This window comes from Tupaia chinensis, unplaced genomic scaffold, assembly GCF_000334495.1.
Source record: "Tupaia chinensis unplaced genomic scaffold, TupChi_1.0 Scaffold000093_1, whole genome shotgun sequence".
In the NCBI taxonomy this organism is placed as follows: Eukaryota; Metazoa; Chordata; class Mammalia; order Scandentia; family Tupaiidae; genus Tupaia; species Tupaia belangeri.
In genome coordinates, this window is record NW_006159555.1 from 6,040,343 (window position 1) to 6,067,275 (window position 26,933).

At 35.6% G+C, this 26,933-nt stretch overlaps 1 protein-coding gene and 1 pseudogene across 1 annotated transcript in view; both read right to left on the bottom strand.

Moving 5' to 3' along the window:
• LINGO2 (leucine rich repeat and Ig domain containing 2) overlaps nt 1-26,933 on the bottom strand; it is a 1,055,580-nt gene that overhangs the window by 867,856 nt on the left and 160,791 nt on the right. The gene's annotated exons all lie outside the window — the stretch shown is intronic.
• Nucleotides 15,911-26,933, bottom strand: part of LOC102501333 (eukaryotic peptide chain release factor subunit 1-like) — a 51,343-nt pseudogene continuing 40,320 nt past the window's right edge.

Below are 26,933 nucleotides of genomic sequence, written 5' to 3' on the forward strand. Positions count from 1 at the left end.
GAAACTTCCCTTCCATGTACTCTCCACCCCCTATTTATTTCGTAGAAAGGATTAAGGGTCTAATGTGTGTCAAATACCATGTTTGGCTCCAGAAATACAATATGCACTAAAGAGAAATTGTCCTATCCTCACAGAGGTTACTGTAAATCAGAGGATATCATTAATCAAGCAGACAACAATGATAAAGGGAGATCTATGCCAAAAGAGGGAAAGGATAGAGCACATGCAAATCCATTCACTAAGCGATGCCTCCTTTCCTCCTTTCTATCAACTTGTCATGTAGAATGGACTCAATATACTTGTGTATGTGTGCACGTACATATATATATATATGCTTCTCACTACATTACATTCTGTGTGTACATACACACACACACACACACACACACCTATATATTTATACATATTTATATATGCTTCTTGCTGTATTACATTGTGTGTGTATGTATACAACAATGTAGACTAAATGAAAACTCATCCCTGGAGAACAAACTGAGGCACAGTGTTTAAATTGTATTTCTAATGCTGAAAGCTTCATGCACAGGCCAGAATCAGCACCTCAGTGAAACTAAAGAGGAATAGGTAAAGCCTTGTTGTAAGATACTCCAAAACCATTTTCTACTCACAAGAACTAAAATTCCTATTCTGTTTTGTGAGATGCTCAAAGATGGAGCAAGGTGCAGAAATAAAACATGTCACTTTGCAAGGCTGATCCATATGGGAAGGTTCTGGGATTCACTGGGAGACTTCCTCAAATACTCTGGAGGTGCGAACATCCATGATTCAGAACTAGCTGAGACCCTGTTTAGGATGCTGTATCTGCTATCACTACCATTCATAAAACAAATAAATCAATAAACATAAACCTAAAATAAAAGGAGGAATAAAGGTTAATTATTTTTTTTTAAAGGAAGATGAGGCAAGACCTTAAGTGATGATAAAAGAGAAATGAGGGGACCAGCAGATGGAATAATGGTTACTTCACTGGACTCCCATATAGTTGGCTGTCGTTCAAGTTCCAGACCTGGTGACTTAAAAACTCATGCTGGGAATGTGTGCATGTGTGCCCAAGATCCTGAGAGGAGAATGGAGGAGAAGGGATTGGAGTGTGGCAAATCCCCTAGTCATTTCTCCCACTCTGTCTCTCCTGCAAGCACATATGCCCCACAGAAAAAAATCCCTCTCTTAAAAAGAGAGAGAGAGAAATGGGATGATAAAAAATCACACACAGAGAAAACAGTTTTCTTCAGTCCAGATCATGTGGTGGTATGCTACTTTTCCCATGAATTCTCCAGAAATATATATACATGTATTTTTGTGTATATGAATATGTAAATTTATTTATTTTATTCAGAGAGTGAGAGAGACAGAAAAAGAAACAAGCAGCCTTGACAGGGTTCCATCATGCTGTGATTCTCTCTCCAGCCAGCCAGTATCATGATTCTATGTGGCCCTGGTGGATTTCAGTCAATGGTCAACCCAAACTGTGGTCTTCCACCTGGATTCAGCATTGCAGTACAGTGCCCTATAATCTGCTCCACTGAGGTTAGACCCCCCAAAAGTGTATTTAAGTATCATTATTTTAATATAAGGAAATCACAGGTAAAGGATACCCTACTTTGAGAGAATAGGTGTGTAGTCACATACATCTTATAACCTCACACAAGTATATTTTGATTTAGGTCAGAGGATAGGACAGGGCAAGTCTCATAGGTTGGGGTAGAGAGATATTATAAAGCTGTGATCCAACGGTGGTCAAGTTGTTCTCATTAAGTCCTGTCTGCAACTGTGCTTGCTCTGATAAGCTAACAATACAAATGACTTTCACATGTAGGATACTTCATAAATTCAAGGTATTGAATCCATTTTTAGTTCATTTTAAAATCCTGATTTATCTCTCTTTGACAGCACATCCCACAGTTCCTTCTGGATTCTTGTTGCATTATAAAGCAATCATGAATGTCAAGTTTTGATGGGCACTGTGAGGACCCTTCTCTATAGTCGACATCCTGTGTGGGTCTTCCTGATATGATAGATTGAGGCACAGACGCACTCCCCATATAAAGATTAATTGCTACCACAATTATCCATTACTGAACAGTTTACTGTGACTCCACATTTTTGACTCCTACTTAAGCAAGCAGTTCCTGTGTCAGGTTAATTTATTTTTGCTTTCTCTTTTTAACTAGTATATATTTACTTTATTTTTATCTTTTACACTTAGGTAAAAATGTTTCCTCCTTTTTACCCTGGTTGAGATTTGGGCAAGGACTTCATAAATCCTAAGAACATGACAGACTAAAGAATATGTGAATTTCCTCTCATCAGTAACTCAGGATAAGGAAAGACCATGGATTAAAATGGTGGAGGAAACCAAGCCTGTGTTATATGGTTTGTTGCCACCTCTTGTTTACACTGCGGCCCCTACCTTACTACTTTGAATGAACCAACACCACAGGCTATTTTCCAAATTTAATTCTCTTGAAAGTCCCATTAGTTGGACTAGATCCTGATGAAATGATAGCAACAAAAGGAAACCAAAGAACTGAATACAAATTATTTTCAGCTCATTTAGAAAGGCTAAGGCATGAGCACAAGAACAATCTTACTTTTGAAGAGTAGAAAGTAAGCTTTTACTTAAGATTGTTCTTGATAAAATACCCTAGAGCCAAGGTTAGAGTTTTTCAACTTGCTCTGCAAAACAAAACAAAACAAACCATATTCTAGATAAGTAACTCTGATAGCTAAAAAAAAGAAATTTTTAATTTACCATTTTCATATGAAGTGACTTCTCTTTCAGCTAGAAGAGGCATCTATTGAGAATATAACATTACATTTAAAAAGAGTGGATACAATAAAGCATTAGATTCAGATAATATTAAATGTTTGCATCTGGACAATCTGTATCTCTATGCAGAAGATAAACATTTAATTTCTCTTAAGATCACACAGGAGAACAGAAAAAGGATGAACAATCAAAGACAGATTTATTCTCAGAGTTCTAAAAGCTTACTGTACTGTATCTTTAAAACATGCATGTGCTCTGAAATTTACAAATAGCAGCCAATGACATCTGTTGCACAATGTTATTTAGTTCACAAAGCTAGATAAATCAACCAATTTTACCAGAGTTTATAGAAGTGAATATCTAGCTACCTTTCAGCAGTGTTGTTGTTGTTTTTAAATCTGTTTCCTTTTCTTTATTATTTTAAGAGAGATTTTTTGCTACAGGGTGTGTGTGCTTGCCAGAGAGAGAGAGAGACAAGAAGCAAGAAATCACCCCTCAGCAGGGATGACCATGCTGCAATTCTTTCTTCTCCATTCACCTCTTGGGATCTTGAGCACACAGGCGCAAGCACCTGGCCTGAGTTTTAAGCCACTGGGTCTGGGACTTGAACCATGGTCAATCATGGGAGCCCAGCAATGTAACCATTTTGCCATCTGGTGGTTCTCAAATACTCTGCTTCCTTTCTTAATATGTAGTTGTCATATGACAAGTAAAACACACACTATTACTATTATACATTTCCATGGTAGGTTAAAATTTTTATTTTAGGGAATTTTTTTAATATAATTTACATATTTTAGAATGATTTCTTCCCTAATTCCCTTTTCTACTGGGTCTGATATAATGGGTTGGCAATCGATTGTTGCCTACTGCTCTGTCATCCTGACAGAGTTCAAAATGCAAAACATCTGGAGCTACTGAGTTCATGTATTGCAAAACTATGGGTTTTCTCCTGAGGAATATTTTTCATTACATTTTAAAGTATGAACCAATTCTAAAAGGATAGTTCACCAATTACTTAACTTTGAGGTATTGAATGAGTTTGTAAAGCAGAGAATCTTTCCCGGTGCCTCCACATTCAGGGTTAAAGAGTGTATAATATCACACCAGTAAATTGTATGGATATTAGGATGCATTTTGGAACTACTCAATGCAGATCACAGGTTTTCCTGATTCCTTTTTCTTATATTTCATAGAAAAATCTTTCTAATGTACATGATATTATTTTCACCCAGAATATACTTTCAATATTTTTTTTGAAAGTTCTTTTTACAATAGGGCACAAGTGCTTGCCAAGGAAACAGAGAAACAGAAAGCAAGAAATCACCTCCCAGGAGGATGGCCACACTGCAAGCCCTTCTCTTCCATTCTCCACTGGGGATTTTATGCACAAATCCACACACCTGGCAGGGGTTTCAAGCTGCCAGGTCAGGGACTCGAACTGCAGTCAACCATAAGGGAGTCCAGAGCCTTAACCACCATGCTACCTGCTGGCCCTGTACTTTGAATATTTCAAATCTAGCTAGATATTGATCCAAAAGACACCTCAGTCTAATACTGATTGACATTATAGAACCACTCTCTTCATCATTTACATACTTTTTCTCTCCTCTCCCATTTTGATGCACTAATTTATATGAAAAATTAAAGGCAAACTATGTGGGCCTTACCCTTTTTTTTCTCCCCAAAACCACTAAGATAAAAACCTTGTAATCACCTACAATCTCACAACTTCTAACTCATTATTTTGTACAATATACGTAGCTTAAATCAGACAGAGCATTGTAATAATAACCATAAACCCTTCTCATTCTCTATTATCTCTCATAATTATGCATATTATTAAACAATTAGTAAGATAAGAGGCAGGAGTGGACTCCATTTCATTGGCACCATTTAGCTACAAGAATATATGATGTCAAAGTCCTTTCCATACAGCTGATAGAGCGACAGAATAAGAGGTCTGCCAAATAAAAAGCTGTTAGCACCTGAGAAGCATTCAGAGAAATTACCAAAGAAGAAGAAGAAGAAGAAAAAAAAAGACTTAATCCCTGCTATATAAAAACAAAACCAAAAGTAGGTACATTTTAAATGAAAAGGATAATACACATTTACTGGCAACATTAGAAAAATTTTCAATTTTGTTTAAACTCAAATGTGATTGCCAAACATTTTTAAAATACCACACCTAAATTGTCTTAGAGTGAATTTGATATTTTTACAGTGATTTATTCACATATTGTAATTTCTGAATGTCGGAGTAGGGGAGCACTGATTAATCCTTACTTTATCCACCAGTATCCCTAGCTACCTTCTGCACCACTAATTCCTAAAAGAACAATTTGTAAGTCAGATCCTATAAATTCTGTCCAGTGGTATGACATTAATGACACAATAATTTAGTTGTGAATCTTGAAATGATTATTCTGTGGAGTCCCTAGTTTAATTGAAAGAAGAGGTGATAAAGTAGAAATATTCATTGAAATATAATATGGGACAAGACATAACTGAATAGGAGAGCCCTTCTTCTTTAGATACCTAAATGCTAGCAGCTGCCTTCCTTTGTTCATTCACAATGCATTGTTTGTTCAACTAGTATGTACAAGGCACTGTCCTAAGTGCAAAGGATGCAAGAGAGTGGAGTATGAGCAAAGGACGGTGACAATGTATAGAGTCTAATCCCAGAGGATGAATACGCAAGACAAAGGGCGAATAATGACAAGAATATGAGAAAGACTGTATATCAGTTTGTGATAAATTAAATGTATAATGTGATGTACGTCTCCCATTAATGTGTACAATTTATATTAAGAAATTTGACAAAGACAGGCAGAGAGTAGTGTACATTTAATTCAGGTACACAGAAGTAAAATGTGAGGTGCAAAATGCTCCTCCTTTTTCTTTCCCACAAGAAAGAATTTGTTTCTATAAAAGCCATCCTAGTACCATAGGAATTAACTTAGACCAATGAATAATAATAGTACATTCTAGACTTTAGAAAGTATGTGATGAGCGAACTTCAACTTACGGTGTATAACTTAAGCTAAGATTTATTGAAAGACATGGTCAGTAGTTAGAATACTGAATATATGTTCTTTGCCTAGAGTGGACAATTGCTAAAAATAAAGTCATATATAAAGCACTATGGGAATACAGAATCCATAACAAGCACTCTGTACAGAGGAGAGGGCTTAATGAAATCTTCACAGAGAAAATGACATTTGAACTGGGTGTTAGAGGACAGCAGAATTTTACAAGGCAGAAGTGAGAACAAAGGGCATTTCAGGTAAAGGGAATGACATATACAAAATCATGCCCACTGTTTTAGTTCAGACTAATATAGCAAAGTACCACAGATTGAGTGATTTAAGCAACAGAAATGTATTTATCACAGTTCTGGAAGGTGAGAAGTCTAAGACCAAGATGCTAGCAGATAACAGTGTCTAGCAAGGATAGTCTCCCTGGTTTATAAATGGCCATTTTCTTGTATCCTCAAGAAGTAGAGAGACCTGGGGTCTCTTCATCCCTTTAAATTAATCCCATTCATGATTATCTCTGAAAGACTCACCTCTTAAGACCATTACTTTGCATTGCAGGTTCTGATTTCATCATATAAATTTTGGGAGTAAACATGCTTTTAATCCATAGCAATTACTGTGAAAGAGAATGAACTGTTTTTTTTTTTTTTTCTTATTTATTTATTTATTTATTTTTGAGAGGTTTTCGCTATAGGGCACGTGCGCTCGTCAGACAGACAGAGAGAGACATAGAGACAGAAAGTGAGAAATCACCCCCCGGGGGGATGGCCACGCCGCATTCCCTTCTCCTCCATTCTCCTCTCGGGATCTTGGGCATGCATGCACACGCGCCCGGCGTGAGTTTTAAGCCACCGGGTCCGGGATGCGAACCGCGGTTGACTACATGGGAGCCCAACGACATAGTCATTACGCTAACTGCTGGTTCCCGACAATGAACTGGTTTTTTGTTTTGTTTTGTTTTAAAAAATCTATCTCTTTTTTGAATTTTTAAAAAATTTGCCATAGGGCATGTGCACTCACTGAAGAGAGAGAGAGAGAAAGTGAGAAAGCACTCCCCTCCCTCCAGGGGATGGCCATGCTTCAATACCAAAGTCATGTTCTCCTTGCCTTGACAGATGTTTTAAACAATATCTAAATTCACTAACCATGGGTACTGCCCTTCAGATAAATTACATGACTAAACATATTTTGCAATCCTAGACATGATGAACTATATCTGAAGTCATCTGAGCAATTTAGTTGGGAATGAGAACTGTCAGAAAATTAAGATAAAGCTGAAAGTTATTAAACTACAAAAGATATAGATTTTGTTAAGTTTGAATTTTGCCATATGCAATTATCATTCAAGTAAAACTATGTAATACTTAAATTTTATTAAAAAGCTAATAATTACACCTCTTGCGTAAGGTTGAAAACTAACATCTATGTCCCCGTACTTTTTTTTTTTTTTGAAAGCTTTTTCACTATAGGGCGCGTGCACTCGCCAGACAGACAGAGAGAGACAGAGAGACAGAAAGTGAGAAATCACCCCCCAGAGGGGATGGCCACGCCGCAATCCCTTCTCCTCCATTCTCCTCTCGGGATTTCGGGCACGCACGCACATGTGCCCAGCGTGGGTTTTAAGCCACCGGGTCCCGGACATGAACCATGGTCGACTACGTGGGAATCCGACATAGCCATTATGCTAACTGGTGGTTTCCCTGTCCACGTACTTTACAGTGAAGACTGTCTGTGAAATTTCAATGTATTCCCAATAAAATGAATCATAGTATTTCAAGAAAGTAATATTTATTGGCCAGAATATTGTTCTGATATTGGTAAGAACCTGGTGATCAATTTTAAAATTACATAGATTAGTAAGTTATTGAGTTTCCCTACCTGCATTATAGCCTTGTAAGAAAAGAAAAATAGACACAGAAGCTTTTGGTATTTGAAGATGAACTGCCTGAGTAAAGTATAGTTATACATACTGCTTGACAGAAAGGCCCTATTTATTTATTTAGGTTTTTGTCATAGGGTGCATACACTTGCTGGAGAAAGAGAGAGGGAGGGAGGGAAAGTGAGAAAGTCACTCCTCCTCCAGGAGGGATGACTACTCTGCAGTCTTTTCTCTTGCATTCTCTTCTTGGGATTTTGGGCACTCATGCACACAGGCTGATGTGATTTTCAAGCCATCAGATCCAGCACTTGAACTGTAGTCGCCAATGTGGAAATACGTTGCCTTAATCACTATGTCACCTTCTGGCCCCAGAAATGCTTTTAAGTGTAAAAAAAACAAATTTTCTACTAATCTAAATTATCTAATAATATTCTGTTATTCTTATTATTAGATAACAAAATAAAAATATAAACCACATAGTATATGTCTAGCCTTAGACAAATGTATTCATGATTTCTGACACGTTAACAAAACATTTATTTTTAACTCATATATATGTAAATATACATATATATATATATGTAAAATTACCCTAAAAATTTTTCATTAGAAGTCTGAAAGAATCATAGTGTTTTGAGATAAGGGAATAGAAAACTAGTTTTTCTTTTTGTTCTTATTAGTTTGTTTAATAGGAACTATTATGCCTTAGTCTCTTATTGTCACAAACACTGGTGTGTAGTGGCTTCCTCTCTGCCCACTGACAATTATTGACTGGACAATATTGTGAAAAGTAAGCCAAGTAACTAAATATTAGGGTTTTTTTCTGAAGTATAATAAAAATAAACAATATTCTTACTTTGAATAATGTATTGTTTGCCCAACTTAGAATCCCTGTTTTCACTGCCAGCTTCATTTCTATCTCTAGGAAAGAAGGTACAAGTTCCAGAATGCTCTGCTCTCCCAGTTCTTGGCTGAAGGGAAAGAAATGGGCATCTATTAAAGTCTGCTCAATACATGGAATGAATGAGTACTTGCACTGAACATCATGTAGAGTTGTATCTAAAATTAGTGCCATGGATAATTTAGAAAGAGTAAAACAGATTCATGGATGAAAAACAGAAAAAGTAGTCCATAGAAAAAGGAGTGAAACAACCAGAAAAAAAAAAGGAGAAAACATGTAGAGCCTTAGAATTAAGAGATGGAGAGCACAACTTTGTTTTTAAATATCTTCCAAGTTCCTAGCTCTTGATCCCATGAAACATAGATAAGTAAAAATATTTTTTAAGGAAAATATTTTTTAAGTAAAAATATTTTACAGCCCTAATTTGGCTTCTTCTGACTTCTTTTTATTTCCTAATCTTTAATTTTTTTATTTTTGAATTATTTTCAAAAAGAAAAAGGCTATATTTAATTTCTCTTAGATTACAAAGTCTTAACAAAGCTCTACAGTTCCCCTTCAGAAACGTAGATTATTACTACAAATAATCTCAAATTATTTGCAGGAATTTCAGATTTCCATTACTTCTAACTGAAGAGCCATCCTTGACTACTAGACTAACTTAAAAGTAGAGGACATTAATACATCTATATATGCACACATACTGTATTTACTACATATACACTAATATACTCTCATAACACTAATTGAAATACAGAAAGAATTTATCTTGCTGACAATTTCCAAAGTTTTTTTTTTAAATATAGTATTTAAATACATATTTGAGAAAAATGTAGGCCAACAAATGCACATTTCATTTATTTTACTTTTTCTTTGAGAAAGAGATTTTTTTCTTTAGGGTGTGTGCACCTGCTGGAAAGAAACAGAGAGAGAGACAGAAAGTAAGAAATCACCCCCTAGGGGGGATAGCCATGCCACAGTCCCTTCTCTTCCATTCTCCTCTCAGGACTTTGGGCACACAAGCATACACACCCAGTGTGAGTTTAAGCCACCAGATCTAGGAATAGAAGCACAGTTGACTATGTGGGAGTCCAGCGATGTAACCATTGTGCCATCTGATGGTCCCTATTTTATTTTATTTTAAAATTTTTTGCTGTAGGGCCAGTGCATGTGCTGGAGAAAGACAGAGAAGGAAGTGAGAAATCACTCCCCAGTAGGAATGGCCATGCCACAATCCCTTCTCCTCTATTATCCTCCCGGGATTTGGGGCAAGCATACACACATAACCACCCGGTGTTTTTCAAGTTGCCATGTCCGGGACTCAAACTACAGAGTGTGCCATGTGGCAGCTAGCACATAATCACCACACCACCTGCTGGCCTGCAAATGTACATCTTAAAATCCGCATAAATTATGTATAAAAGAAATTATGATTACTAGATACCCTTCCTGTCCCACCATCAATATAGTCTTTTTATCAGAATATAGAAAAACATGGGGCAAGTGAACTTGAAAAAGGTATTTACTAAAATATGCAAAAATTTTAAGCAGTGTACTAAAAATTGTATGAATGTAATAATTTTCTGTGGGCTTCTTCACTGAAACAGGAAGGTAATTTTCATCTTTAAAATGTTTCTGGCTCTGAGATTTAATGTTATGTTTTCTAGATTTATATAAAATCTTAAACACCAATGATAACCATCACCATTGAGTAATTTCTCTCTGCTGGCCTTTCATGTTTAATAATTATAATCTGGGCTGGCCCCATGGCCTAGTCATTGAGGGAGCCAGGTCTCACATGGCCGACTATGCAGTTTGAGTCCTGTGGTGGCTGGAAAATATACCAGGGATATGTGTATGCATGCCAGGATCCTGATGGGATGAAGAAGAATGGATTCTGGCATGGTCGTGCTCCAACGGGAGGTGCTTTGTTCTTCTCTTTCTCTTTCTTCCTGGTGAGTGCACATACCCTCTGGCAAATTTAAAAAAATAAATAACCTGTACAATATCCAAGGTATGCTATTATTACATTTTTAATGGCAATCTACTCTGTCTGAGAGCATAATAATATTAATGAAACAATTAGTGCATAGTAAATATGAAATTAAAAATATATCTGACTGATCCCAAAGTTATGGTCTTCTTTTACAAAATACTCACTCTCTAGAACAGAAATAATGTAAAACTTCTTCAGATACGAGGAATGAAATTTTTAAAAAGATCCTGCTTTAGTCTGAATTAAGAAATAATTAAACTATCTATGCTGCTTCAATCTCTAAGTACTTTGATTAATAAAAATTTTACTAACTGTCTTATAATGTAATTTTAATTGGATCATGAACATGGAGATAAGTTTAATATCCTCCCAAAATGAATAAAATACTATGAGATTTTTAAAATATTTTTAAAAATTATTTTAGAGATGATAACATAGCAATTATTCAAATAAAAGGTAATAAGTATCACAGGATTTAAATAAATTAAACAAATGGAAGAAACACAGATATATATGATAGATAGATACCTATCTATCATATATATCCCTGTATCTATAGATATATACACACATATTCATTCATTCACACACAAAGAGAAAGAAACAAATTACAGAAGTAAAACCAAACAAATCAATCAGTAAATGCCTTTCTTTGTCTAAAGCATAAACACTGTTGCATCTATGGCATGGCCAGATTAGGAAGAGGAAGGAAAGAGGATGAGAGATCTGATCATCTCATCTCTGTAAAGAAGAGAAAGTGAAATACACAGTGGTAATTTTATTTTTACTTGTATATTTTACCCTAAATCCCTGTGCCAAAATAATTATAAGGCCAGCTAATCAGCAAAGGATTTAAAGATTGTATTAAACCAGCTGAAAGCTGATGATGAATCACTCCAAAATCTCCAAACACAATGAAATATAATCATAAACACACTATTTACCTTCAGGTACAGAATGCTACATTCTCTGGTGATACATATGCAAGAAAGTATTTAGATGAATAAAGCTTTGGATCATAAGCTTCTGATAATAAATTCTCTCTCCAAATGCTGGAAACTCATGCATACCGGGTAGCCTCGGAGCTCTTTCTACTACACGTGTGAATCATCTACTACTCAGTATAATTATATACATGGATAAGAATAATAATAGTTATGGTTTTATAAATCTATGGTTTATAACTCATAACAAAGACACACATACACACATGCGCTCATGCACACACATTTAGTATATATTAGGACTTCGTGATTACCAATTATCTTCACAAAAATTGAAATCCAACCCTTGACTTCACTAGTAATATTAATAATATTACCTTTGGTTAAAGGAATAAAATAAAGTGACAGAGAAATAAAATAGCAAGTGTCACTGAACTGATCAGGAATAAGAAAATACCAACTTCATAAGAGTAATAATTTTTATTTATTTTGAGCTATTTTGTCTGCATTTTATTCATCTATTGAATAAAGAAAAGTATTATCAGAGATCCTCTAACAGGCTAATATCAAGCATCCATTTAAAAATCTTATCCTCTAATATTATTTAGGCTATATTTTTCATAGTCTGCCCAATCTTTCTCTCTGTCTTTTACTCACACTCTGCCTTTTCTGGAGATCTATCATTTCACTCCAAGAAGACGTGGGACTTTCCTGAGCAGTCCAATTCATAAATTTTATTATCACATTCCTATATTGTAACCCAGTTACATGCAACATTATTGGTAGATGCCTTATAATTTGTAAATTATCAGGGATACACACGTCAGTGGGAATCCTTAAGAAGCAACCACAAAGCAGAATACTTCCATTCATTCATGACCCAAAGTTGTAGAGAGAAGAAATATGAGAACAATAGACATTACAAATTATCCAAATAAAATAGTCTGTACCTTTTCTACTCAAAATATGGTTCTAGGATCAGCAGTACAAATATCACTTGGGGGACCAGCAGTTAGCGTAATGGCTATGTTGCTGGACTCCCACGTAGTCGACTACAGTTCGAGTCCTGGACCTGGTGGCTTAAACTCACGCCAGGCACATGTGCGTGCGTGCCAGATCCCGAGAGGAGAATGGAGGAGAAGGGGTTGTGGTGTGGCCATCCCCCCTGGGGGGTGATTTCTCGCTTTCTGTCTCTCTGTCTTTCTCTGTCTGTCTGGTGAGTGAGCGCACGTGCCCTGTAGCAAAAACCTCTCCAAAAAAAGGAAAAAACATATATCACCTGGCAGTTTTTTAGAAAAGGAGAACGTCTAGCTCCCAAACCTGGTAATTGGAATTTGCATTTCAACAAGGTCCCCAGGTGATTCACGTGCAGTTTAAAATTTGAGGTGCACTGCTCTATACCATTTGAGGAACTGAGAACTCCCAAGTACTAGTCAGATCTCTGGCCAGAAAATAAATGGTGGTGGTTGTGTGTTTATAAGTGTATTTGTAAATTCCAAGAGGAGGATGGAGAAGAGATTGTAGTGTGACCATCTTCTGTGAGTGGTGATTTCTCAATACTCCTCCCCTCTGTCTCTTACTGTCTCTCTCCAGTGAGAGCACATGCCTTATAACCAAAACTAAAAGCAAAACAAAACAAAAAACCTGTATCATCAAAGATTTACACAAGTAATTACAATATATATCATCTATATCAATATATCACTCAGCATAAAGGCAGAAGAGAGAATTATTCAGAGGCTAAAGAAACAACTCAGATGAAAGATGATGATGTCCTAGGACCAAGATGACAATGATGCAACTGGTGTGCTGAAGACTCAGTGTTAAATATTGGATATCTCCATAAGTTTGAAATGACAGTTTTCTAGGAAATTAGACATGGAGAATTTTCAAGAAGGAGAGAAATGAACAGAGACTTAACAATATTGATCTCAACATCTAAAAGGACAGAGTTCCATTAACAAACTGAGAAGGCTATGTGAAGGTATCTTTAAAGATGGGGGATATTAGGAGTTCAGTTTGGAACATGATTACTTCGATATGCCTATTAGATATCCGAGTAAACTTTGGCTACTAACATTTGGAATTTGGAAGGGAGACTGTGACAAGAGATATAAAGTTGGGATAAAAAATGATATTTGAGAATTCAAGACTGGATGATATTACTAAAGGATTGAGTATAGTGAGAGAAAATAAATTATACAAGAACTAAAACCTGGCGTACTCATAATTTTAATGAATCTGAAGAAGGACCAGGAAACAAAACTGAAGAGGAATAGCAGTGAAGTAGGAAGAAAATTAGAAGAAAAATGTATCCTAGTATCTCAATGAAGAAGGATGGAGGGACTTGGCTGATAGTTCAGGTAAAATAAGAACTAATAAATGATCACTGGATTTCGCAACAGTGACATTGGCAGTAGTTCTGGGTTTCAAGAGTTAATATCTGACTTTGCTGAGCTAAAGAGAAAAAAAAATTCGAGACAGTAAGCATGGAAGATTATTGTTTAGAACTTTGTTGTTAAGAGAATGAAAGAAAACAGTTAGCAGTTAAAAGAGAAATTTGAGACATAAGAGTTGTTTTTGTTTATTTATTTATTTATTTATTTTATATTTTTATTCATTTATATTTGACCAGGGAGAGACAGAGAAACAGGGATAGTAGAAAGCAAGTCTCCGTGGCTGGGACTTGAAACACAGTCAACCATGTGGGAGTCCAGCATCTTAACAACCATGCCATCTGCTGACCCCAAGAGTTTTTTTATCTATTTGTTTTGTTTTGTTTTGTTTTGTTTTTTAATGGTAGAAATAGTAGCACATGGCAAATCAGAATAACGTGGTAGACTGAGAAAAACTGATGATGCAGGCTAAAGAGGATAGAACCACTTGAAAGAACAACTTTGAGTAAATGAAAGGGGTGGGTTCCAGGAACACTAGTAGAGAGGTCATCCTGAGCTATTAAAATGTAGACTTTTACCCACTGCTACGGGAGAGAAAACAAAATATGTGATACCTGATTCTGGTGCTGTTTAAAGGAGAGGTGGAAACAGGTGAAGTGTTTCTTGTGATTGCATCTATTTTACCACTAAAATAGAATTGAAGGCCGTTATTTGAAAAAGGAGGTATTGATGGTTTAAGGAGAAAGAGTATAAGAAGAATAAATGTTGGTCTAAGATAGTGTTACAGTGAATAGATTTGCACTTGAGGTTGACGAATGTAAAGCTGACATGAATCTAGTCAATTTAAACAAATAATTTTGTGTTTTCTTTCAGCCACATTCAGTTGCACACCTGCAAGCACAGAGCAGGTAAAAGGTTGGCTTTAATCAGAATCGGTTTGCTTGTTTCACAAAATGAAGCAAGCAAAGGCAAGTGGGGGGCAGCAGGCAACACAGAGGTTATGGTGCTGGATCCACATGGCTGACTGCATGGCTCCCATCTCAGGTACGGTGGCTTGAAAAACATGTGGGGCACATGTGCGCAGTTGCCCAAAATCTTAAGAGGACAATGAAGAAGGGATTACAACATGGCCATTTCCTCACTGGGGTCAGAGGAGTGATTGCTCTCTATTCCTCTGTCTCTGTCTCTGTCTCTCCAGCAAGCACATGGATCTCATGGCGGAAGGGGAGATAATCCATACTGATTCATTTTATTAAGATAATTTCTGAGTTAGAATATCTCACCCAACAACCTTTTCCTACTATGAAACAGCCTTTGTTTTCTGTCTCTGGCAAGCACACATGCCCTGTAATAAAAACTGAAAAAAGAAAAAAAAAAAAGAGCTAGTGTGTGGGGGCACATAAGAGAAGTGATTATAATGACTGACCATTGGTTTTAAGCTGAATATGAAGAAAAATAAAGACGTAAGATATGAGAAGTAAACAAAACTGTTGATATGATCAGAGGGTCTTAGGTCAAGTAGAGATCAACAGATTATAAAGTTAGGTGAAAAGAGAAGAGTCAGTGACAAGGAAGAGGAACAGATAAAACTGAAATGATGAAGAGTTGCAAAAATTGGTAATAACAAACCTTATGGCAAAACCATGAATAGAGAGTGGACACTATATATATATTTGAGAGATTTTCACTATAGGGCGCGTGCGCTCACCAGACAGAGAGAGACATAGAGACAGAAAGCGAGAAATCACCCCCCAGGGGGGATGGTCACGCCACAATCCCTTCTCCTCCATTCTCCTCTTGGGATCTTGGGCACGCACGCACACACGCCCGGCATGAGTTTTAAGCCACTGGGTCCAGGACGCGAACCGCGGTCGACTACGTGGGAGTCCAGCGACATAGCCATTACGCTAACTGCTGGTTCCCGAGAGTGGACACAATATTATGATGGCAAACCCATTGGCAGAAAGAAGGTCAAGTTACTGGAATCAAGATACTGGAAGGACAGTCCACGTCCATGAAATCAATAAGAATCATGACAGGATTAGTGCTGGAGAGTGTGACATTAAGCCAGGACTTAAATCTTTAAAAAATTAGGAGGAATGATCAAGGTGTCAGTGATAACTACAAGGAGAGGAATGGTCAGCATAGTCTGATGACATAAGATACAAAATCTAGGTACTTTTAGGGGATACAGAGGGGCAATGGTCTAGCAGCATCAGCAAGGAGCAAGGAAATATCTATACCCCAATTCAAGACCATGGTATGAGAAGTGTGAACATGGAACAATCACCTAATGAGGGTGATGTCTGGGAGTCTGAAACAAAGAAAATAAAATTACTCAACATTTTTCTGGTGACTGACTATGAGGGAAAAGTAGCAGAGTGTTAAGAAATAAAGTCAGAGAGGAAGGTATTCTGATGCATCAGGATTAGGGCATCAGGAATAGCAGTGATCTGGAGCTCTGAGTTTCTTTTGGTAATTGATAAAGACTTTATGCATTGGTAAAGTGGAAGAAATTACAGGACCTATGTTACAGAGAGGTTCTGAGGACATGATAGAGATGTAAAGCACTTAACCCAGCCGCCTGACACAACTTTTAGTGCACCATAAACATTAGCTATTATCATCCTCCTCCTCATCACTCCGTTTGACAAGGATCCTGAGTACATTAAGATAAGCCATATAATTTTCTAGGAATCAAAAATTTCCCCCTAGAAATACATCTCTGAAATTATAATGTACACTGATGAGGAAATAAGAACCATTACAAAGAAAAACCATTTAGCAAACAACTTTTTTTTTTCCCCAGAACAATGACAGTTATTTTCTTTCTTACTTTAGAACTTAGGTTTATTGACTTTGTTTCAACGAATCTATGGTATTTGACATGTTGATGCTTTTGATGAAAAGATGAGCAGAATCAAAATGACATTTTACATGTCAGCAATGAGAAATACAAAAGATATTTCAGATTCATTGCATTTTTCTAAATCATCAGAGGTTCCTAGTTTCTTTTCAGCTGAAGTAACTCTTTCTATGCCATAAAACATTTTCATGCAGAAATATCTTCTGAGTTGAAATCTACTTTCTCCCATGAAAATGAAGAAATGCTCCCATTTTTTGATACACTATACCAGGATGTACCTTATTTTGAAGTTTTGATTTATATTCCCAACCTACCTTTCCCTGGGAGTCAAATTTATTCCACTTCTACCCTTCCCTTGGCTCTCTCTCTAGAGATTGTCCTTTTGCAAAGAATTCTGCAGTCTATTACAAGTCTGTTCTGTGTTAATTAAAATGACATCGAAATCATTTGGGGTTCTGGCTCCCATAGATGTATTGCTCTAGTCTACTTGTAATTAATTCTCCATTCAGCACTACCACTAGCCATATCATTGGCCATGAAGGTACTCGGAAGATTAATGAAACTGGATAAAATAAATGGAGCTGTAATTCGAGAGGACAAGCTAAACATCCCCAGTAAGCAGACAGTGCCAAAACTAGCAGACTGTAGCTCATCTCTTATTGAGCCATGACAGTAAACATTCATCAATTGAAGGAAAATAATATGCCAGCCTTAAAATGATAACTTACTCTATGCACAGAGACAAGAATACTCTGACTCTTCTTTTCTAATTAACTGTAAATAACAATAGGGTTATGTTACAATGTGTGTACAGTTATTTCCTGGCCAGTTCTAGTGCATAAAGTATATCCTCAAACTGCTTTCTGAGATAGGAAGCCACATGTAAAAGCAGATGGACCGCTAGTAAGCCATGCTGTAAGGTTGAGCAATATGGCATGATTGGCTAGAGATGTTACAATCCCATTGAACCTCTCTCAGAAACAGGCAGTAAATCTGAATCCTAATTACAGTGGTCCAGCTCATTTCCTAATCAGACTGCCAGACAAGAAAGATCTCATTTTGAAGCATGAGCTCTCAAATGGAGCTAACCACCATGTGAAAAACTTGAGTCTTTGGTTCCTGCTATAATAATCATAGACCTTACCAATAGCAAAGGTTAGAGATTTATAAGGCAACAGCAGTTCAAAGTGCTCAGGATGAGTGGGGGCAAGTATTTCATTGGAAAATTATTGACAAGAACCTATTAAGATTGACACTTAGAAATAATTTAGGTAGAGTCTAACCATGATCCAAATTGGTAAACATTGTTTAACACCATTCTTACTTTAAATCTTCTGTCTACTTGTATCTATCACATCATGTGACATAATTTTGGAATACAAAAATCATGTCAAAACTCAGGGTAACTAGAGACATGCAAATGCTATTTATATTCATTTAATTTCAACCATTTGAGTTTCTCAGTGGTCCATATCTATGTTCCCCTTGTTCACACACTGATTATTGTCCTCATTGTGTAAGCTCTAGTCATTGACATATCTCGGTTTCCATTTGCTTATAAACTCTTTCCAGGCAGAAGCTATATTAATAATTTTTTTCAAATCATTTGCTTGATTAATTGAATAAGAAACTGTATTAGACACTGGAGCAGAAGGATATATAATAATTACTTTTAAAAAGGTTCTCAGATTTTAGAAAGTTGCATATCTAGTAGAAAATCTAAAAGCAAAGATAAGTAAAATTATCATTACATACACTTATACAAACTATATATCAATTTTTAAAAATAAGACTTTATTGGGACCAACAGTTGGTATAATGGCTATGTCACTGGACTCCCATGTAGTTGACTATGGTTCGAGTTCCAGGCCCAGTGGTTTAAATTCACATTGGGTGCATATGTGTGTGTGCTCAAGATCCTGAGAGGAGAATGGAGGAGAAGGGATTGTGGCGTGGCCATCCCCCCCAGATGATTTCTTGCTTTCAGTCTTTTTGTCTCTCTCTGTCTTCTGGTGAGTGCATGCGCCCTATAGCAAAAACCTCTCAAAAAATTATTTTATTTTATTTATTATATCTTAACTTAATGAGAGAGGGAAAACAAGAAAGCAAGATACCAGGTCTGGGACTCAAACTGTAATTGGGCCACGAGGGAGTCCAGTGCCTTAGCCACCATGTCACCTGCTAGCCCCAATACAATTTTATAATATTATAAGTTTACTGTAAGAGATCTGGAAAATATAGGCTACCAAAATAATTAAATTAAAATCTTTTGTAATTCCACAATTCTGACACAGAAATTGTAAATTTAATTTTCACATAGTTTTTCACCTTTTCTGCGCATGTATATACATTTATATTATAACAAAGGTTATAAAGGATACTGTACTTTTAAATTTTCTTATCTAGTAATACGTTGACTCAAAACTTTTTCTAATTTATCTTTTAGAATATAATCTCGAAAGTTGTGTTGGTCATGTTCAACCTCAGTATCTTCAAGAGATTGGTTCCAGTACTCTCTGTAACTATCAAAATCAAGTTCCTTATAATTCAGCTTTTATATACCCAAGTTCTATATTTGTGAGAGAAATTAGATCCACATTTAGTTGAATCAGGGATGCAGAATCTGCAGAGAATGAAGAGCTGAGTTCATTATTCTTCTATAGTTGAATTTTCTATAATCTAAAATACAGAATTCTGACAGGAATACAACTCTTCAAAGAGAAAAGTTAGGACAGAGTTTTGAAAACAAAAAATACATAAAAAGTCTGAAATCTATCACATAGGAAGTTGTTTATGAATGCTAATTTATTTTTATTTTTTATATTTTTTGATTGCTAGTATGTGCTCTCAAAAACCTGAAGGGGAGAAAGAGAGACAGAGCACTCCCCACAGGATGTGGTCACACTGCAATCCTTTTTCCTCCATTTCTTCATTCCATCAGGATCTTGGGCAGACTTGTACACATGCTCAAAATACAAAACCTCTGTTTTATTAACTACTAAATCAGCTAAGTAGATCACAAACGACATTTCTGAAAAATGAAATAGACTATAATAAAAATACAAAGTGCATCACATGTAGACATAAATTACTTTGGGTGTGTAATCATGCATTCATTGAATTGCAATGTAAAATATATTTATTTTGAGATATAGAAACAAAATTTAAAAGTTATTCACTTAGTCTCAAATGAATAAAAATGTAATTGGGGTCATAATTATGGACAGTTTATGTTAAACAGTTTTAACTATGGTTAGCAGTTTGTCAAGGCATACATACCACTGTGTTCCTTCGCAAGAATAAAAACATATTGTCAGTTTGGAACCAGCAGTTAGCATAATGGCTATGTCGCTGGACTCCCATGTAGCCAACTGTGGTTCAAGTCTCGGACCTGGTGGCTTAAACTCATGCTGGGCACATGTACGTGCATGCCCAAGATCCTGAGAGGAGAATGGAGGAGAAGGGATTGCAGTGTGGCCATCCCCCCGGGGGGTGATTTCTCACTTTCTGTCTCTCTGTCTCTTTCTGTCTATCTGGTGAGCACACGTGCTCTATAGCAAAAAAAAAAACAAAAACAAAACAAAAAAAAAAACAAAAAAAACCTCTCCAAAAATAATTTAAAAAAATATATTGTCAGCTCATTGTGTAAAATCATGATGTTTTAACTTTCCTTAATATACAAGGGGTTGAGTGACTTTTCCCCCAAAGCATGGCATAATACTAGGCATGAGAAGACTCAGATGTTCTGACACCAAGTCCAGTTAATGACATTTCTCCCATAATGGCCATGTAAAACAAATGTATATATGTGTGTGTGTGAATTTTCCTCAGATAACAAATATATCTTGTATGAATGCTAAATATTATGCATATTATCAGAACTAATTAAGTGGCAATTAAGTATTATGAATATTTGGAATTTTTTGTCAAATAATCTTCATTCTTCATTTTTATTTAAATAACTATAAAGATGTGAACTCATGACCTCTTTCAGCTCAATATATCATGGTGAATTATTCATCTCTAAAATAAGCATTAGAAACTCTCCGTATTTGACAGACTTCACTTAGGAGTACAATTACTGTTTAGAGACTAGGGCCCTTTTTTTATGGAACCCTCTTGTACCTCTGTTCTCTTTCTTCTTCCTCCACCTCAATCCCCAAGGCTCCTCCATATCACTGAGACTCAAAATGTGGGAACTGAGAATTAGAGAAGTGAGAAGAGAAGTAAATAAAGCAGTGACTTATTCAGACCTTTATATACACAGTTACTGGGGCCAACATCCTCTTCCTCTTTTAGGTCCCAAGTTTATTTCCATGTAAGGGACTGTCTTAAATAAACACTAATGATAACAAAGCAACTTTGTAACTCATGTAAGTAAAGTTTAAATATTACTTATATGTCTTTGAAAGAGCAATGAGATATATAGAGAGATGGGCCTTTAGGTTTAAAGAAGATGGATTTAAAGGAGATCATGGGGGGGTACCCCTCATGATGGAATTAGGACCCTTATAAGAAAAGACACTAGGGAGCTCTCTTCCCACTCACCCTTCTTCCCTGTGAAGGCACTGCAAGAAGGCAACTGTCAGCAAGCCAGGGGGAAAGACTTACCCTAATCTATGACTTCCAGCTTCCAGAATTCTGAGAAATAAAGTTAACTTGTTTAAGCAAAAAAAAAAAAAAAAAAAAAGAAGAAGAAAAAGAAGAGGCAATGGAGAAATTCAGGGGTGACCACTGGCCTAAATAAGTTAGGCCAGCTATTACTTGAATATGATAGGCATTTAACAAAGGCTTATTTATTTAATTTCCAAATTCTCATTCTGGTATATTCCTTGTTGCGTTCGGGTGAGAAAAATAGTTGGAATAGGAGAATTAGCTCCTTATACAATTTCAAATTAAATTTCAATACTCTTCAAAGGTACTTAAGAGTTCTCTGGGTCAAGAAAGGACTTGAAGAAAAGAAATGGACAATATGATTTAATATATAACTTAGGAGAAATTTTATTTTTCCTCTCTAAAATAATATGCCTATATTTTTAAAGTAAAATATACAGTCCAAAAATCCAGTTATTTGTCAGTGATGAGAAGACTTAAATAATTTACCAAGTCAGATCAAGGTGGTTAAATCAAATCATGGCACAGATAGAACCTCTTCTGGTCAATCAGAGATCATCTTCATAATTTTTATTGTAGAAATTGCAGTAACATTACTCTTAGTGCTTCCTTTGAAATACATTATATATTTAATATTCTTGTCAGGTCCCAGTGCTAGGTGACCTTCAATTTTAAAATGATGACATCCAAATGGATTAAATTATCTTAGAAAATGATTAAGTTTTCATGGGGATTATTTTAAACATTTAGGACTTACACTATGCATATTTTAACATACAGGGCTATTTGTTCTTTAAATCTTAATCTGTCAACATTTGTACCAAACCTATAATTTGTTAATGACTTAGTGATTTCTATCCTATAATTTGTTAATAATTTAATCGTTTCTATGGCACTTAAGTAAGTGTTGAGGTGTGATATTCAGGTTCTCTCTCTCTCTCTCTATATATATATATATATGCACACACATTATATATTATAATATATAATTCTGGAATTCACCATTACATTATTTTGGCAAATTAAATATGTTTGTATTTTTAAGCATCATCAGCTGATGTATACATTTCTTATTTCTTCCAGAGGTATGCATTTTGCTATCATACATCTTGTAGCCTAGTGGATAATAGAGTAAACTATCAGAGACCAAAGTTCTAAGTTTTCTTTTGTCTCTAAGTGGCTCTGTAACCTCAAGGATCTTACTTTGCTCTTCAATAGAAATGAGCTGCTCCTTCTAATTTTAATAGCTTTACAAAAATCTATCTGCCAAGTGAAGTCTCTGTATCTGTTTAATTCCATGAATATAACAACAAAAGTTTAGACTCTAAGATTTGGATAACTAGAAATGATGATGGTATATATATATAATTTAGGTAAACTTTAATATCCATTTACATGAAATTCTACCTCTCTGTGCTACTGTATCACTTTAAGGATATTATGGTAAAATAGAGATTCAAGGACCAGCTTCATGGCCTAGTGGTTAAAGGAGCCAGATCCCACATGACTGACCATGGGGTATGAATCTCAGACAAGCAGCTTGAAAACCATACTGGGTGCATGTGCTTGCATGCAAAAATCCCTATGAAATGGAAAGATGGAGGAAAAGAGATTGTGACATGACTATATCCCACTGGAGGATGCTGTAGACTCTTCCTTTGTATCTGTCTTTCTTTGGTGAGTTCACTTACCTTTGGAAAAATGAAAAATACCTATGTTTCACTCTTTAGCAGTAAAGTAGAATTTGATTAATGTGAAGGAGTGACTCTGAGGCTAACTGAAAACTGCCTATCTCTAAAATGGCTAAGTCTTCAAGGAACTGTTTTTCCTAAACAGCCTCTCTAGAACACTGAATACTCTGGGTAATTACTACGATAGTTCAGGGACAGTAAGAATGTGATCAAGATCAATATGCATGTACCCCAGCCTAGTGGAGCAGTCCCTAGTATATTGGACTGCATTCATCAATGCACATGGTCCACTCCAGGCTTAGATCCCTAGGTTTGCCTGACAAATACACCAGACGCAGGGTAGCACCCAATATCCTGAGGATTTGAAGGCCTAAAGGAAGGGCAGGATGACACGATGAGACCCTTTGGAGGGTACATTCTCTCTTTTATATGGTCATGCATCTGATCTAGATCATTAAAAAAAATAAATCATGAGTTTTAAAAAAACCCTGAGAGCTTAAAAATATGAATAAAAAAAATTATAAGATTTATTTCATTTCTCGCTCTTTTATTTTTCTCAAATTATAACTGACAATGGTTTTTAGATCTTTCTATCATAAAATATATTGAATATGGATCAAGATATATCATCTTCCAATTCTGTTGAAGTCATAGAATTTTCAGAGTTAACTTTCTGTCAAACTTTTATTTGGTTGAGGCAAAACCAGCAACAGAAAGCAATTATTCACTTGTGAGTAGGGGCTTATCATAAAATATTCTGATGGAGATTCAAGGATCTACTACAATTTCTTCCTCTACGTTGGTAATTTTTTAAAAAGTGTATTTCTCCTATGAGAGATGAAGAAGGAGAGAGAGAGAGACAGTCACTCCCTTCAGGTGACTCAGCCAGCCTGAATCCCGTGCATGTGCACATGCCCAGTGCACTCAGAACAGTCCCGGGATGTGAATCCAGGACCTTTCCCATATGGATCCATTTGTGTTACCACTGTGCTACCCATTTGATGCCTCCCCTCCATTTCTGATCAGAAAATTGATTTCCCAAGACATTATGCCTGATTAACTAGCAAAATGACCTGGCAACATTTTCTAGTTTTCAACCCATAAATGTGAATCACAGAGGTACCTTCATATACTCAATAAAAGTTGCTGCCTTCATGATCCCTTGTTACTATTTCTGGTGTGTTTAATGTCTAGGTCCTCTGTAATCTGGAAATTCCAAATATTGTATCAACAACTGAATTGTACTGTGCAAGGGATTAGAAAAGCTAAATTCTAATATCAGTTCCAGGCTATTAACTTTGAGAACTTTCTAAGACTTCCTGTCTGTAAAATGGGTATGTAACTGCAAACTACACATGACTCCTATAATAGGATGAATGCTAACTCGATCATCATCTTATGTGGTTTCCAAAGCAAATGCACTTGCCCCTCCCCACGTCTTTAAGAACTCTTGACACCATATCCACATCAGAATATATAATCATGGTCATCTTTTATACAAGCCTCATCAAAAGCCATGATGACAGAAATAATCTATAATGAAGTTAATCTGAAGAGTATGCTTTTTTCATACTCCTCAAACTACAACAATTTAATTTTTATAGATTACACTGAATTAGCAGGACCCAGTATTTTACAACCACATTTGCCTAGCCTCCTGTAAAATAATTTTCCCTCAGTTACTTGAATACTATTATTTCACTATGAAGTTTTATAGAGAGCCATTTCAAAAAATAGTCATATTAAGACTGTTTCTACATTTAGGTATCAAAGAATAATGTGAGTCTCTGGCTTAATGCTTCCCGTATGAAGTCCCACATGAAAAACAGCTTTAAAAATTGAAAGCAGGGAAAAGTTTTTCTCACTAAAATAACTAGTCTGTGTCCTTCTTTCAGATAAGAATTTATATAACTCAATATGCTTTCTGTTTTTCTTTATTTTAGATTTCCACAAGCAAGCTCAACCGTAAGTCTATTAAGCCTCACAGACAGCATTTGGGCTTGCTTTGGTATACCTATTATCTAGCCTAGAAATAAGCATTCAGTTAGCTTATCTGTATGATATATGCAATTTGGCTAAATAGCATGCTTTTGAAACAGAAGCTTTAAATAATCTCAATATATTTTTAAATTGAAAAAATAAATAGTTTCAAGTAATATTCACCCCTTCTAGATTTTTTGATGAGATAACTGAAGCAAAAACAGTTTGGAAATAGTAAAAGAGTAAATAAGTTGTTTGTTTTGCTTTATGCAATTGTATAAAATGATAATTTTTGTATAATCACAGCATTCATGATGATTAACTTACTACTTTATTTTTCTCCACTCCTTAAGGGGAGAAGTAGTATATATCTTGATAAGCCTAAGGCTTAGCCAGTGTATAATACAAAGTAAGACTTTAGTAAATCCTGAATGAATGAAAGAATACAAGCAAGAGAGGTAAAGAAGTCTAACAATACAATGTTGTTGCTGATCTAATTATTTATACAAGATCGTGATAAATTGTATAGTTTTTAGCATTACTAATGATTAGAATCATTATAACGACCAAAAAAAAAAGAGTAAGAACACCTAATTTTTCATCATATTGTAATTTTAAATCATTACAGCTTTTCTCTCAATGCAGTTTCAGCAATGTTTTATACAATCTGCAGAACCAAAGGCTTTTAGAGCTAAATGCATCAATTACACATAATCTTGTGATGCGATCCTGCCATGAATCCTTAGTCATTCATCTTCAGCCCACAGAATGCCATCTGCTTATTTTGGGTGTACCTTGTTACAGAAAGTCTGAAGAGGGGAGAAAGTAGTCTTAAACTCATTATCTCTCTGAACTGTTATTTTATATTTTTGTTCTCAAGGACATTATTATTCGTTTGTTTTCAATGACATTATTGACTGTAAATGTTAAATTTTCTATGAAGATATGATCTGAACATTCTGACCTTTTTGATAATTATCTTTGCATGCGTTCTCCTCAGTTAATGCAAAAAGTGAAACAAAGAATTATCTGAAGAAAGTCTAACTTTATCTATTGACCACAGTCTTTATTTTATTTCTTACAAAGTTACACATTTTATAAAAATTCTAGTATTGTAAAAGTACAGTTTGGGCCATTCATTCTATGTGGCAGGTTCTCTGTGTTAAGATGAAATCCATGCAATTTAACGGCAGAACAAGTAACCAGGAATACATGCCATCTTCTCTGCAACATTGACCAGACTAAAAACTATTCAAAGGAGAAATAGAATTACAACCCCCCTTGATCCTGCTCATTCTAATAATATTAAAATGATATTTTCTTGAGAGATATTTAAAGGACTTAATAGTGTTAAATATGTCTACCATCATTTTGTTATCTGATTTTCACTTCTATGTGAAGAGTATAAATGCATGCAAAAGGTACATTTTCTTAGGTAACACAAACAGTTAAAAGAAAAAGTGGAATAAAAAGCTGGTCACCTAGTGCTTAGAGTGAAGTTGTCTCAAATTCTCCATCTGTCTCACCAGTATTTTATACACTATATGTATTATTATTGCATTATGCAAATTTATTGATACAATATAGGGGGCAGGTCTTGACCTATGGTATAAACTAATCTAGAAACTAAATGCTTTTCTTTAATCAAAACTACCAGTCCTTCATAAAGTGATGTGATGTAAGTTCCTGGAACATCATCTAAAACTTATTCATAGAAAAATAATTGCTAAAAGAACTTCCACATCTATTAAAATTCTTAATAGAAATTGAAGTACATATGCCATTATAGGAGGAACAAATGATCTATTATGAGAACTGATACAACCATTGGTGTCTACCCATC